Raw genomic sequence first — 12,721 nt, 5'->3', positions numbered from 1 at the left:
ATAGCTAAACATGCTAATTTCCTGCCTTGTTCACCTCAATGCATATCCCCCAAATCAAATCATGCTGATTACGTTTTGCATTGTACTTCTGCATCCTGACCTGCATTGGCCCTGCTTTGTAACATGCTGCCCACCTGACTGGGATAATAAAGGGGTTGATGGGTGTTCAGTTTCATTTTTGTCTGATGAAATGAACTTTGAGTCACAGAAGCTTATATTTTGGAAAAAAATTGTTGGTCCTTAAGGTGGTGCCGGACTTAAATTTTGTTCTACTACAGACATAGGAACATAGGAAAAGCCATGCTTGGTCAGACCAAGGCCCATCAAGTTCATAAGTCTGTTCACACAAGGCAACTGTAGCAGCATCCAGCCTGTGTTCCACAGCACCTAATATAATACGTATGCTCCTCTGATACTGGAAAAAATAGGCATGCATCATGACTAGTATTCATTTGACTAGTAGCCATGGATACCCTTATCCTCCATGAACATGTACTCTCTTAAAGCCTTCCAACACAGATATCCACTGGAAACACTTTTTGCAATCTTTGTAAGTTTATGTCTTGAGACACTGCCTCTCACCACATTTCCCGGGCCTCCAGGACATACCTGGGAGTCCAGGAGGCCTTGGCTTCACAGCCATCCAAGTCACTGGGAGAGCGGCAGGAAGTTGCCGCCAGGTCGCTGGCGCTGCTATCCGAGCCATCGCCCTCTGAATCTTCAGGAGAGTGGCGGGAAGACGCTGGCCCAAGACATCCATCCTCCAAGGGAGGAGGATGCCAAGGCCCGGCTGCAGCCCTTGCTACCACCACTGGCCTCACCAAGCATGGTATTGCAGAGGGTGGCAGGAGGGCTAGCTCGTTGGGCTGCCTGGCTCACTCAGGACCTGCGACCGCCTGAGGACTGGCCCGCTGCAGGGAAGAGACCCGCTGCAAGGGAGCGGGACGGACATGCTCTCCTTCCCGCGGCATTGGGAACGGAGGGAGGGGGAAGAGGAAAGTCAGGAGAGGAAGGGAGGCCTGAAGCCAAGGCTCCCTTTGTAAGTTCAGCTGGGGGCGGGGAAATAGACGGCAGGAGGGGATAAATGCCAGGGAGGCGTGGAGGGCAGGGAGGAGAGAAGGCGGCCAGGTGCCAGTCACAACGGGCAGCCAGGCAGCTACTGGAGCAGAGCAAGGGCAACCTTCCTCAGATCCAGACTCTTGAGGCCGAAGAAACGCGACTGAGTGGGGGACGGTGAAGGGGCATGGAGAAGCTAACCATGGGCAGACGCCTCACAGTTCAATTGCTGTGGAAGAGTGGAACAAGAAGTCAAAAGCCATTCTTAACAAGGAAGTTTGCTCTACTGGTTATCTTTTCCTCCAGAATATAAATTTATTAAACAGAAATGTAACTTGTTAGCACTGAGAACTTTATTGAAAGCATTGGTCATTTTCAAGACCTATTATAGGACTCATGTTCATCTTCTATATAAACAAAGGGCTCTGTGTGTCTTTGGTGTGCTCAAGGACAATACAAAACATCAAAGCATATATTTACAACATCTGTATCCTGTCTTTCTGCCCAGTTAGGGATGAGTATTTAGGGCCAGGATTGTGTCATTTCAAGAGTGTGTGCCAAGAACATTTGTGATCTGCCTTATTCAGTCTACATAACAGATCTTTGTCCCAAGATGAGGAAAGAATAAGCAGCAGGTTGATAACAAATGAGAAAAGAGAAATCACAGGGTGGCAAAGTAGATTTTTCAGATTTTTCCTGTTATTACTTGACAAGAGGACATCTTCACACCTGCCTCGTTTCTCTGAGCTCTGGAGGAGAAGCATTTTCCCCCTCCCATTGATAAATGAGATTTGGAATCCAGAGTGCTCAAGAGTGGCAAAGTAGATTTTTCAGAGATTACCAATAACTAAATAGAAAGTCCTGTCTTATTTTCCAAGAGTAGGGTGCTTTTAAAGTTCCTAGGAAGCGCAAAGTGAGGACCCTGAGAGCATTTTAGAGAGATGGGTGTGGCTCAGTGTTAGAGCATCTGCATGGCATTGGCATGAACACATGAAGCTGCCTTATACAGAGTCAGACCCTTGGTCCGTCAAAGTCAGTATTGTCTACTCAGACTGGCAGCAGCCCTCCAGGGTCTCAGGCAGGGGTCTTTCACATCACCTAGTCCCTTTAACTGGATATGCCAGGGATTGAACCTGGAACCCTCTGCATGCCAAGCAGATGCTCTACCACTGAGCCACGGCCCCTCCCCTCAGAAGGTCCTAGGTTCAACCCCCGGCATTTCCAGTGGAAAGGATGAGGTAGATCAAGAGTCTGATTCAGTCAAACAGTTTTATTTAGGGAATGGGCTGTGGCTCAGTGGTAGAGTATCTCTTTGGAATGTGGAAGGTTGCAGGTTCTATCTCAGTGCGAACCTAGGGCTGCCCTCTAAATGCAAATTTTCCCGAGTCAAATCCTGAAAAGTCAAAAATAAGCTCCTATGCAGTTTTTTTGAGAATTCAGATGGGGGGAAATGTTTATGCGTGGAAGGTTTTGTCTTGGATTTGCCGCTCTCTAGATGCACATTTCTCCTATCTAATTCTCAAAACTCTGCACGGGGGCTTATTTTTGGCCAATTATGCACGGGAGTTTTTGCCTTGAATTTGCCCCTCTCTAGAGGCACATTTTCCCCATCTGAATGCTCAAAGCTCAACAATAAGCCCCCCCCCCAATGCAGAGTTTTGAGCATGCAAGATGGGGAAAATGTGTCTCTAGAGAGTGGCAAATCCAAGGCAAAACCTCCCGTGCATAATTGGCCAAATTCGGCTTAGACAGGAGCAACTCCGGACAGGAGGAGGCGGGCTAAGCTCTACCGGGAGTCAATGCGGTTTACTCCTGAGTAGGCGCACTTGGGACCAGGCGAAGGAGGGAGGAGGCTAGACAGAGGGGAAGGGGTGGGGGGGAAATAGAGGAAGGCGGGTTGCCCCAGAGGCAAGCCGTTGCCCCCCTTACAGGCTTGAGGTCCGGGTCGGCTGCCTCCGGCTTCTTCCCAAACCACCAGCAGCGGCTGCAATTGGCGGCAGCCTCCTCAGCTCCCTCTTTTGGGGGGCTGGATGAAGGCAGGCAGGTAGGGAGGGGGAAAGGAGGAGGAGATGGTGACGGCCGCCTCAGGTCACAAGATAGCGCCCAAGCAGAGCCGGTCGGAGGCCATCCCCGTGCAGAGGGCTGCTTCGAACTACCACTCCCGGCATGCAGCGGGAGGGGGAACGGGCTTTCTCCCCCTCCTGTTTCCATCCAGAGGCGGGCCGAGCTGCATCATGGGGCTCGTAGCTCCTGGTGGGGGGGCGGGGCGCTGGTTTTGGGCCCGGCCTGAGGGGCCGGGTTCAGGACCCTGAGGGGCCGGATCCAGCCCGCGGGCCGTAGTTTGAGGACCCCTGCTTTATACTGATCTGATGCCCCTCCCTGGGCTCCATCTCCAAATCTCCAGGAATTTCCCACTGTACGGGCTGAAGGGAGAGCGGTTTCCAGGTTGCTTGTTCTTTGAACATGGCTTGAGTTTATTGTTGTTACTAACAATAAAAATAACACACACACCCCCGGTAGTTTCCAAACTGAAAATCCAAACACCCCTTCTTCAGTGAAACTTTGTGCTGCGTTCGTTCTTATCAGAAAGAGCAGACACAGACAAACTTTGCTTTGTGTTCTCAGGCCATCAATCTTGTACAACAGCAGAGCCAGCACAATTCAGAAGCCTATTCTTAGCCAGAAAGGAAACCAGGAGGAAAATAAAGATGGCTCCTCTTATGGTAACTTAAAATCCACTGTCAACAGCTGAAATGTTTTTCCCTCCTTGGGTAACAGGGCCCAGCTAATGATCATCAGGATCTGTTTTCTGCCCTTTCCCCCCAGGAAGAAAGTCCACCAGGTTAATCGGGGAGACTGCTAGTTCAGTAGGGTGGGTGACATCTTGACATCTTCCTCATCTGAGGTCTCAAGTTCCAGGTGATGTTGAAATGCGGGAAAAGGTTTGAAACGAAGGACAGGTTTGCAGATAACACAGAGAAGTGTTTAGAATCAGAAGGAAAAGCTGCTGCTGATCTGCAAGTTCAGACCACCGAGGAATTTCTGGGACTGGCCATGCCCACAACAGGTAAAGGATGAGCCAGAAGAGAGGGGGACCCAGCACTGGGAAGGCACGATGCAGGAGTTCCTCATGATGGAGGAGTCCCCTCACTTGTCATGGGGAATCCAACACTTGCCAGGAGAATGAACCCCATGGGATGACGTAAAGGTCTTTTTAGCTTCCTTTGAGCAAGTGGCCAAATCCTGCCGGTAGCCCAGAGAAGACTCCTGCCAGCCCTCCACAGAGAAGCTTCCCGGGCCTTTTTGAACCTGAATGCTCAAGAGAGAGAGGACTATGGGAAAGTGAAGGTCGTCATCTTGCAAGAGGATGCCACGAGGAGGGAGGAGTTGCGTCAATTCTTCCAAGGCTTCTGCTCTCAGGAGGCCAAGGGGCCAAGCGGGGCTTACAGCCAACTCGAAGTGATGGTATCACTTTACTCTGCTCTGGTTAGACCTCACCTAGAGTTGAAGCGGGTCAGTGCGTTTCAGTTGACTATGCTCTTAGAATTGACCCCTTCTTCCCTTTACCCCCAGCAAGCTGGGTACAAATTTTACCGACCTTGGAAGGATAGTACCCATGCAAAGTAATTCGGTTGTTGAACCCACTATACAGTCAAATGGGGCGGGTTGTTTGTTTGTTTTTCATTTAGCTGAACTTGACAAGGAGAAGCCCAGTCCTTTGCAATTTTCTAAATTTGTATTTCTTGGAGACTTTCAGTATATTCTACTTGTCAGAGGGGGAGGAGAAGAGCGAAACCACTTTTTAAGCAGTTGGCTAGTCAATAGGATTCTTCTTTCTTTCTGCCCAGGGGAAGGAATCAATATTCAGCTGGGCCTTCTTTTCCTCTTTCAGAGACCCCCAGTGTGCTTTGAGGATGTAGCCGTGCTCTTCACGGAGGAGGAATGGGATCTGCTGGATCCAGGCCAAAGAAAACTCTTCTGGGATGTTATGGAGGAAAATTATGAGACTATGGCCTCTCTGGGTAAGAATCGTTTCCCTTTCATTATGAACACAGAAGAGAAGGGAGGGGGTAGCGTCTTTCTTTGACTCTCTTGAACTTCAGGACACACTTCCATTTGCCACAGAGGAAAGAATGGAGATCCCACACCTGGGGATCTTAACAGCGCCTGAAAAAGAAAGCATTAAATACTTAGATGCTGTAAACAACAATCTGTTGATGAAGAGGGCTCTGACTGGGAGAGATAGAGGATATCCAGGCTTGGTCCTGTTTGCAAATCCCTGGGGCTCCTTTTTCAGCCTTTCTATTTTGGCGCAGAGGGGTTCTTCCACAGTCCTTTGTTTGAATGGCTGAGGCTGATGGGAGGAAAGATGGCCTTGTTGATTTGACTGGGCCAGAGCAGGGGCCCTCGCTCATTGGCAGAGCTCCTGTCCTGCATCTCAAAAGTCTGGAGTTCAGGGATGGCATTTAAAGTTAAGGCAGGAAGATTTTGGGTTGCAGGGCTGGGAAAGGCCCCTGCCTGAGACCCTTCTTGGAATGGAATCAGCTGGGCTGGATGGAAAATTGGAGGTAAAATCTGGGCAGAGGGAAAACAAGAGTCGTCTGTGAACGCTTCTGTTTTGTGAGAAAGATGGTGAGGGAGGAAGGTGGTATGCGGGAGAAGCCAAGCAAAAGACACCACAGCCATGTTCCAGGTGATGCCCATGGATTTGGAAGTCGAGTTCTCTTTGTAATATTCTGCTGTTCTTTGTCAAGCTCAGAGCAGACCCAGGGGGAGCCACGCCAGGCACAGATCAGACCCATCATTTAATATTGTTAACAGAGACCAAGATGGATTTCTGGGTGGGGTGGGGATCCTTTCTCTCATCTCTGCTCTGCAGTTCAGGGAATGTCTGTCTGGAAGTCTGATAGAACAAGGAGGGGAACTTGTCCTGCCAAGAGATTCCTAAAGCTGATGGCCAAGTTTCCTGAGGAGGTCTGGCTGCCGCAAAAAGACTGACAGGCAGGTCCCTTTATTCATATAGACTAGACCCCGCCTGCTCACTCCCCTCACCAACCCCAAAGCTCGCTGCACTGGCAGTATTTTTTCTTAGAGGAAAGACCCCTGTGCCCTCCTGAAGTTCTGTTTAGCCATGTTGTTGCCCTATAATGGGGAGTATTTTCAGTACAATTCCCTCCTCAAGATCTTTGCTGCTTCCTGAACAGCAGGGGTGGGGAACCTTTTTTCTGCCAAGGGCCATTTGGATATTTATAACATCGTTTGCAGCCCACACAAAATTATCAACTGAAAAATTAGGATTACTGGTTTATCCTGCTGGAGGGGCCTGGAGATCACACTGAATTACATCTGATCTCCAGACTACACAGATCTTCTCTGATAAATTTTGCCACAGACAGAGTAACAGAATCATTCGTAGCCAGACCTTTCCAGACCTTTCCACATGGATAAATAAAGGATGAATGAAACTGGCCCTCAACTCACTAAGCATAGGGCATTCCATGATCATATGTTACTTTATCATGATAAAAAAAGTTTTTACCCAAACATATTGAGCTTCTTCAGTGACAGAACCCATACAAAAATTTAGGTCGATGTAGAGGGGGACTGGCTATATTCAAATTGAGAAATTTAAAAATAATACTGTTATTTTATACTGTGTGTGTGTGTTACCATATTTTTTGCTCCATAAGACGCACCTGACCATAAGATGCACCTAGCTTTTAGAGGAGGAAAACAAGAAAAAATATATTCTGAATCAAATGGTGTACTAAACTATTTAGTGTACTAAACTATTGAGTCCAGGTGTTGGGGGTGGGTGGGAAAGAGGACTGCTTGGCTGCTGCAGTTGGCCCCTCTATGGGGAGTTGGCCTGGCTGCAGCTAGAGTGACTGGATGGAGGCTCGGCGGGATCTCAACCCCCCCAGCAGCCTTCTGCAGGGGGGAGGGGGCAAGAGCACAGGCCTCTGGTTCCCTGCATCTCACACACAGTGGGGGAAACAATTGGGGCTTGTCCTTACGGTTTTAGGAGGTAACCCAACGGTGTTGCCTCCTAAAGAGGATTCTTGCACCAAAAACCCTATGAGGGAGATACGCCAGCAAAAAACAAAAAGTAAAAACAAAAAGGGGCGTTCCCGAGCATGCGGACGGTGCTCCTCGCCCCGCTGCCACTGCGCTGGTCGGCTGGGAGGGGCCTCCCGCCCCCCAGCTGGCTGGCGGCGTCCCAGCCGGCTCCCGGGGCGGCCCGGCTCCATGCCCCGTTGTTGCTGCGCTTGGCGGCTTGGAGGGGCCTCCCGCCCCCCAGCTGGCGGGCGGTGTCCCAGCCGGCTCCCGTGGCGGCCCGGCTCCATGCCCCGCTGCTGCTGCGCTGGGTGGCTTGGAGGGGCCTGCCGCCCCCCAGCTGGCGGGCGGCGTCCCGGCTCCAAGCCCCGCTGCCACTGCATTCGCTCCATAAGACGCACTGACATTTCCCCTCACTTTTGAGGAGGAAAAAAGTGAGTCTCATGGAGCAAAAAATACTGTAAGTGCTGTCAAGTCGCTTCCGACTCATGGCGACCCTATGAATGAAAGTCCTCCAAAATGTCCTAACTTTGACAGCCTTGCTCAGATCTTGCAAATTGAAGGCTGTGGCTTCCTTTATTGAGTCAATCCACCTCTTGTTGGGTCTTCCTCTTTTCCTGCTGCCCTCAACTTTTCCTAGCATGACTGTCTTTTCCAGTAACTCTTGTCGTCTCATGACGTGACCAAAATACGATAGCCTCAGTTTAGTCATTTTAGCTTCTAGGGTCAGTTGAAGCTTGATTTGATCTAGAACCCACTGATTTGTTTTTTGGGCAGTCCACGGAATCCGTAACACTCTCCTCCAACACCACATTTCAAAGGAATCTATTTTCTTCCTATCAGCTTTCTTCACTGTCCAGCTTTCACGCCCTTACATAATTCACAGTGGGTAGCCGTTAGTCTGTCTGCAGTAGTAGAAAAGGGCAAGAGTCCAGTAGCACCTTAAAGACTAACAAAAATATTTTCTGGTAGGGTATGAGCTTTCGTGAGCCACAGCTCACTTCTGTATCTGAAGAAGTGAGCTGTGGCTCACGAAAACTCATACCCTACCAGAAAATATTTTTGTTAGTCTTTAAGGTGCTACTGGACTCTTGCCCTTTTCTACCCATACATAGTAATAGGGAATACTATGGCATGAATTAATCTAGTCTTGGTGGCCAGTGACACATCCTTACACTTCAAAATCTTTTCTAGCTTCTTCATGGCTACCCTTCCCAGTCTCAATCCCCTTCTGATTTCTTGGCTGCAGTCTCCCTTTTGGTTGATGGTGGAGCCAAGGAATAGAAAGTCTTGAACAATTTCAATTTCCTCATTGTCAACCTTAAAATATTTAGTTGTTTTAGCTAATCACTATATTTCTCAAATCAAGAGCTTAAATGAAAATATTTTTATGCTGCTGGGGCCATGTTCTGTCAATATGTCCCAACTATACAGCAATAGGAACACGAGTACATGGATGCCCTATTCAGAAAAATAATGTGCAATTGGAAAATATAGGAAATATCCACTCTAGTAAATAAAAGTATTGAATTGTAACAATTTTATATAATTTTACTGCAACATGATAAATATTAATGCACTGCTGATATCATACTGCCCTTGCACAAATCGATGGTGAGACCACACTTGGAATCCTGTGTACAGTTCCGGTCACCACACCTAAGAAAGGTTATTGCAGAGCTTGAGAAAGTGCAGAAAAGAGCAACCAAAATGATCAGGGGACAAGAGCAACTGCCCTATGAGAAGCAGTTAAAACGCTTAGGGCTGTTTGGCTTGGAAATAGGGCAGTTAAGGGGGAGACAGGATAGAGGTCTATAAAATTATGTGTGGTACAGGAAGAAGCTTTTCTCCCTCTCTTATAATAGAGGCACCCAGTTGGCCACTGTGTGAACAGACTGCTGGACTTGATGGGCCTTGGTCTGATCCAGCATGGCTTTTCTAACGTTCTTCTTATATGCAATAAGGAATTTGAACCAGAACATGGAACATGATCAACTGTATTCTGAATGTTCAAGTAATAGCAGAATCAGGCACCTTAACATGGAAAACCACAACTAAAACAGCAGGTTTAGCCGAGGCATTTTGTGTCCCATGTATTTCACCCCTGGGGTTGTCAATCCAGTCCCAGAACACTTCTGCTAGTCCCAGGGGCTGTCATTCCACTCTGGGGGCTGTCATTCTGGTGGAAGAAAAAAGAGGGGAATAAAACCCAACCTAAAAACAGAAGCTGGGTACCCAAGGTTGGGTGGAAAGAAAAAATATATTTTTTCTTTGGGGGTTTCCAAAGGTTGTAACAGTCCGGGTGATTTGCCCTGGGGTCTTTTGGCAGCAGCACACACTGGGCAACTGCAGATGAACGAATCCACGTCAGATCGCATGCTCGCCCACCAAAACTGTCTCCTTAGTAAATGTAACATCTTAAGAAAAGCAAAATGTCCTTTTTGTCTCCACACAGGGAATGTTTGACTGCGGCCGCCTCCTTTTCCCAGATCGGCCAATTGAGCTGAGAATGTGTGAACTTCTTTGAGAAGTAAGCACACGGATGGAGTTGACCGTCTCTCCCTCGCTGCAATAAAGCACCCCCCATCGCAACATCTGAAGCATCTACCTGGACTATAAACATTTGTTCCGGGTCAGGGTGCTTCAATACTGGTTCGGAGGTAAACAGTCGTTTGAGACTGTCAAAAGCAGTTTGGCACTGGGGTGTCCAATTCACTTTAGCCAAAGGCGGGGTGGCTGTGCTCCCCTTGCCTTTAGTCTTAAGGAGGTCTGTGATGGGCAGTGCCATTTGAGCAAAGCCGGGAATGAAACTCCTGTAGAAATTTGCGAATCCGAGAAACCTTTGAACCTGTTTACGGGTTGAGGGTGGTTCCCAAGTGGTCACTGCTTGCACTTTCTCCGGGTCCATCGTGAGTCCATGGTGTGAAATTATATAGCCCAGAAAAGTCAATTGCTTTTGGTGAAATTCACACTTGGATACCTTAGCATAGTGTTGATTGCGTCTAAGACATTGTAAGACTTTCCTAACCTGGGCGACGTGTTCATCCATGGTTTTAGAGTAAATAAGAATGTCATCTAAATAAACCACCATTCCTTTGTATAGCAAGTCAGGCAGTATTTCATTAATGAGTTGCATGAAGACCCCTGGAGCCCCCTTCAATCCAAACAGCATCACTAAAAATTCAAACATACCAAAGCAACTGGAAAATGCTGTGAAGGGCTCGTCTCCTTCTCGGATCCTGACTCTATAATAGGCTTCAACTAAGTCCAACTTGGTGAAAATGCGTCCCTCCTTTAACTGTCCCAAAATATCTGAGATTAAAGGAATGGGGTAGGCATTGGTTTGGGTGACTGCCTTGAGTTTTTGAAAGTCAATGCATAATCGCAAGTCACCGGTCTTTTTGAGCACGAAGAAAGCTGGGGCTGAATTCGGAGCAGTAGAGGGTTGGATAAAACCTCGAGCCAAATTCTTGTCTAAGAAGTCACGAAACACTGTTCGTTCAGACACGCTCATGGGATAAATCTTGCTTTTGGGTAGTTTCCCCTCCCCCACCACCTCAATAGCACAGTCTGTTCTGCGGTGGGGGGGGGTAGTACATCACACTCTTGTACATCAAAGACATCCGCAAAGTCCTGGTATTCAGCAGGTAGTTGGGATGACCCAGAGGCATCCAAAACCAAGGCAGGGATTGTCGGGGGTACAGTTTTAACAGTCACCTCATACCGATGCTGTTCGCAACTTGGGCTGGAAAATGATAAAGTCTCGGCCTCCCAGTTAATGGAGGGGCTGTGTCCCCTCAGCCAATTAATTCCAAATAAGACAGCGTAGCGTATATTGGGAGCTATAGTGAAGTCAATTTGCTCCCAATGGTGACCGATGCCCATCGCCACTCCCCGAGTGCGACTGTCAACAGGTCCACCTTTAAAGTCGCTGCCATCCATTTGGGCGAAATGAATGGGGGTTGGTAGAGGCACTGATTTTACCTTGAGTGCCTTGAAAGTGGCTTCATTGATCAAAGAGCGGGGACATCCCGAGTCTATAAGAGCTTTAACTCGTAACGGGGGTCCCTTGCTAAGATGTTGTAATTCCACATCCACATATACAGTCTCTCCCACTTCACTCACCTTTACAGGAGCCTTGGGTTTGGCAGAAACGTCTGCGGAGGTCTGCGGGGCCACTCCACTCACCACAGACCCAGTCCGTTGTTTGACAGATCCAGAGGAGACTCCAGGTTCAAGGCAGAATCCCAGTGGCGGTCCTCATCCGATGATGCTGAACCATCCCCTGTTGGGGCAATTGTAATCCGGGACCCCAATGGGCCAATTGTAATCTGGGACCCCGATGGGTCCGCTGGCAAAATCTCGTGTTCCGGCTCCTCGACATGGAGGGCAGGGGATGCTTTCCGCCCTGGTGTGGCACTGCGATCCATCGTGGAGCTTCTCCTCTGAGCACATCCCCTTCCGCGGGGTGTCCCCTCCAGGCGGGGAGCGGGAGTTGGCTGCTCCGGATGAGACGGGCAGGCTGCAGCAAAATGACCCATGCCGCTGCAAACGAGGCAGGCTCCCCTTTGAAAACGCAACACTTGGTCTTGTGCGGGTTGAGCCGGCCTCCGCGGGACGGGAGCCGTGGCTTTTGGAAGGGCTTTCTGACTTGCTCCCTCCTTGGCTTGACATTGGGCCTAGGTTATGAACTGGCGGCGGCTCTCAACTTCTTCTGCCAATAGGATCCACTCCTCCAGGGTGGCTGGATCCCATTGCATGTAAGCCCAGTTCAATATCTCGGGATGCAAGGCTTCACGGAAATAATGCACCCGAGCAGCCTCAGTCCAATCCACTATCTTACTTGCTAGTCGTTGAAACTCATCAGCAAAGTCTCTGACTGAAGAGGATCCTTGACGGAGCTGAAGGAGGGCGGCTTTGGCCTTCTCCCCTTGGAACGGGTCTTCAAACGGTCGCCGTAACGCTCGCATAAACATGTTAAGCGAGCGGATGGATCGGGCCCGTGTGTCAAACTGAAGGACCATCCAATCCGCGGCCTTTCCCGCCAAGAGCAAGGAAACGAATCGAACCCTGCTATTTTCTGTGGGAAAGTGGTGCCCCTGTTCCCTCATATAACTGTCCACTTGGTGCAGAAAACAGGGTAATGTCTCCACGGAGCCGTCATAAGTCACTCATAGACGGGGTTGATTCCACTGCACAACTGGGGCCTCCAGAGGAGGTGCTGGAGGCTGTCCAGGGAGTGGTTGGGCTGGTGGCGCCAGGGGCGGCTGGACTGGTCACGCTGGGGCGCTTGCGGTAGAAGTACCGGCGGTGGCACCTGCGGTGGTGGCACTTGCAGTGGCGCCGCCAGAGTCGTTTGAGTGCGCTGTAGACGGTCGTATTCCCGCATCAGTACGTCCATTTGGTCTTGCACACGGGCCAAGCGGTCCGTTAAGTCCTGGTTTTGGAACCGTAGGAGATGAACCTCTTCTTCAGATGCCCCGGTGCGGCGAGCTTGGCTGACACGGAAGTTGGTATTCCATTCGTCCCCCTCACTGTAAAAATCCTCCTCATCTGAATATTCCAGCACGTCGGAAGAGAAGGCGAGCCGTTGTCTGCGCACCGCCTC

The sequence above is a fragment of the Euleptes europaea genome, chromosome 1 (assembly GCF_029931775.1).
Source record: "Euleptes europaea isolate rEulEur1 chromosome 1, rEulEur1.hap1, whole genome shotgun sequence".
In the NCBI taxonomy this organism is placed as follows: Eukaryota; Metazoa; Chordata; class Lepidosauria; order Squamata; family Sphaerodactylidae; genus Euleptes; species Euleptes europaea.
This window is presented reverse-complemented; position numbering follows the sequence as displayed.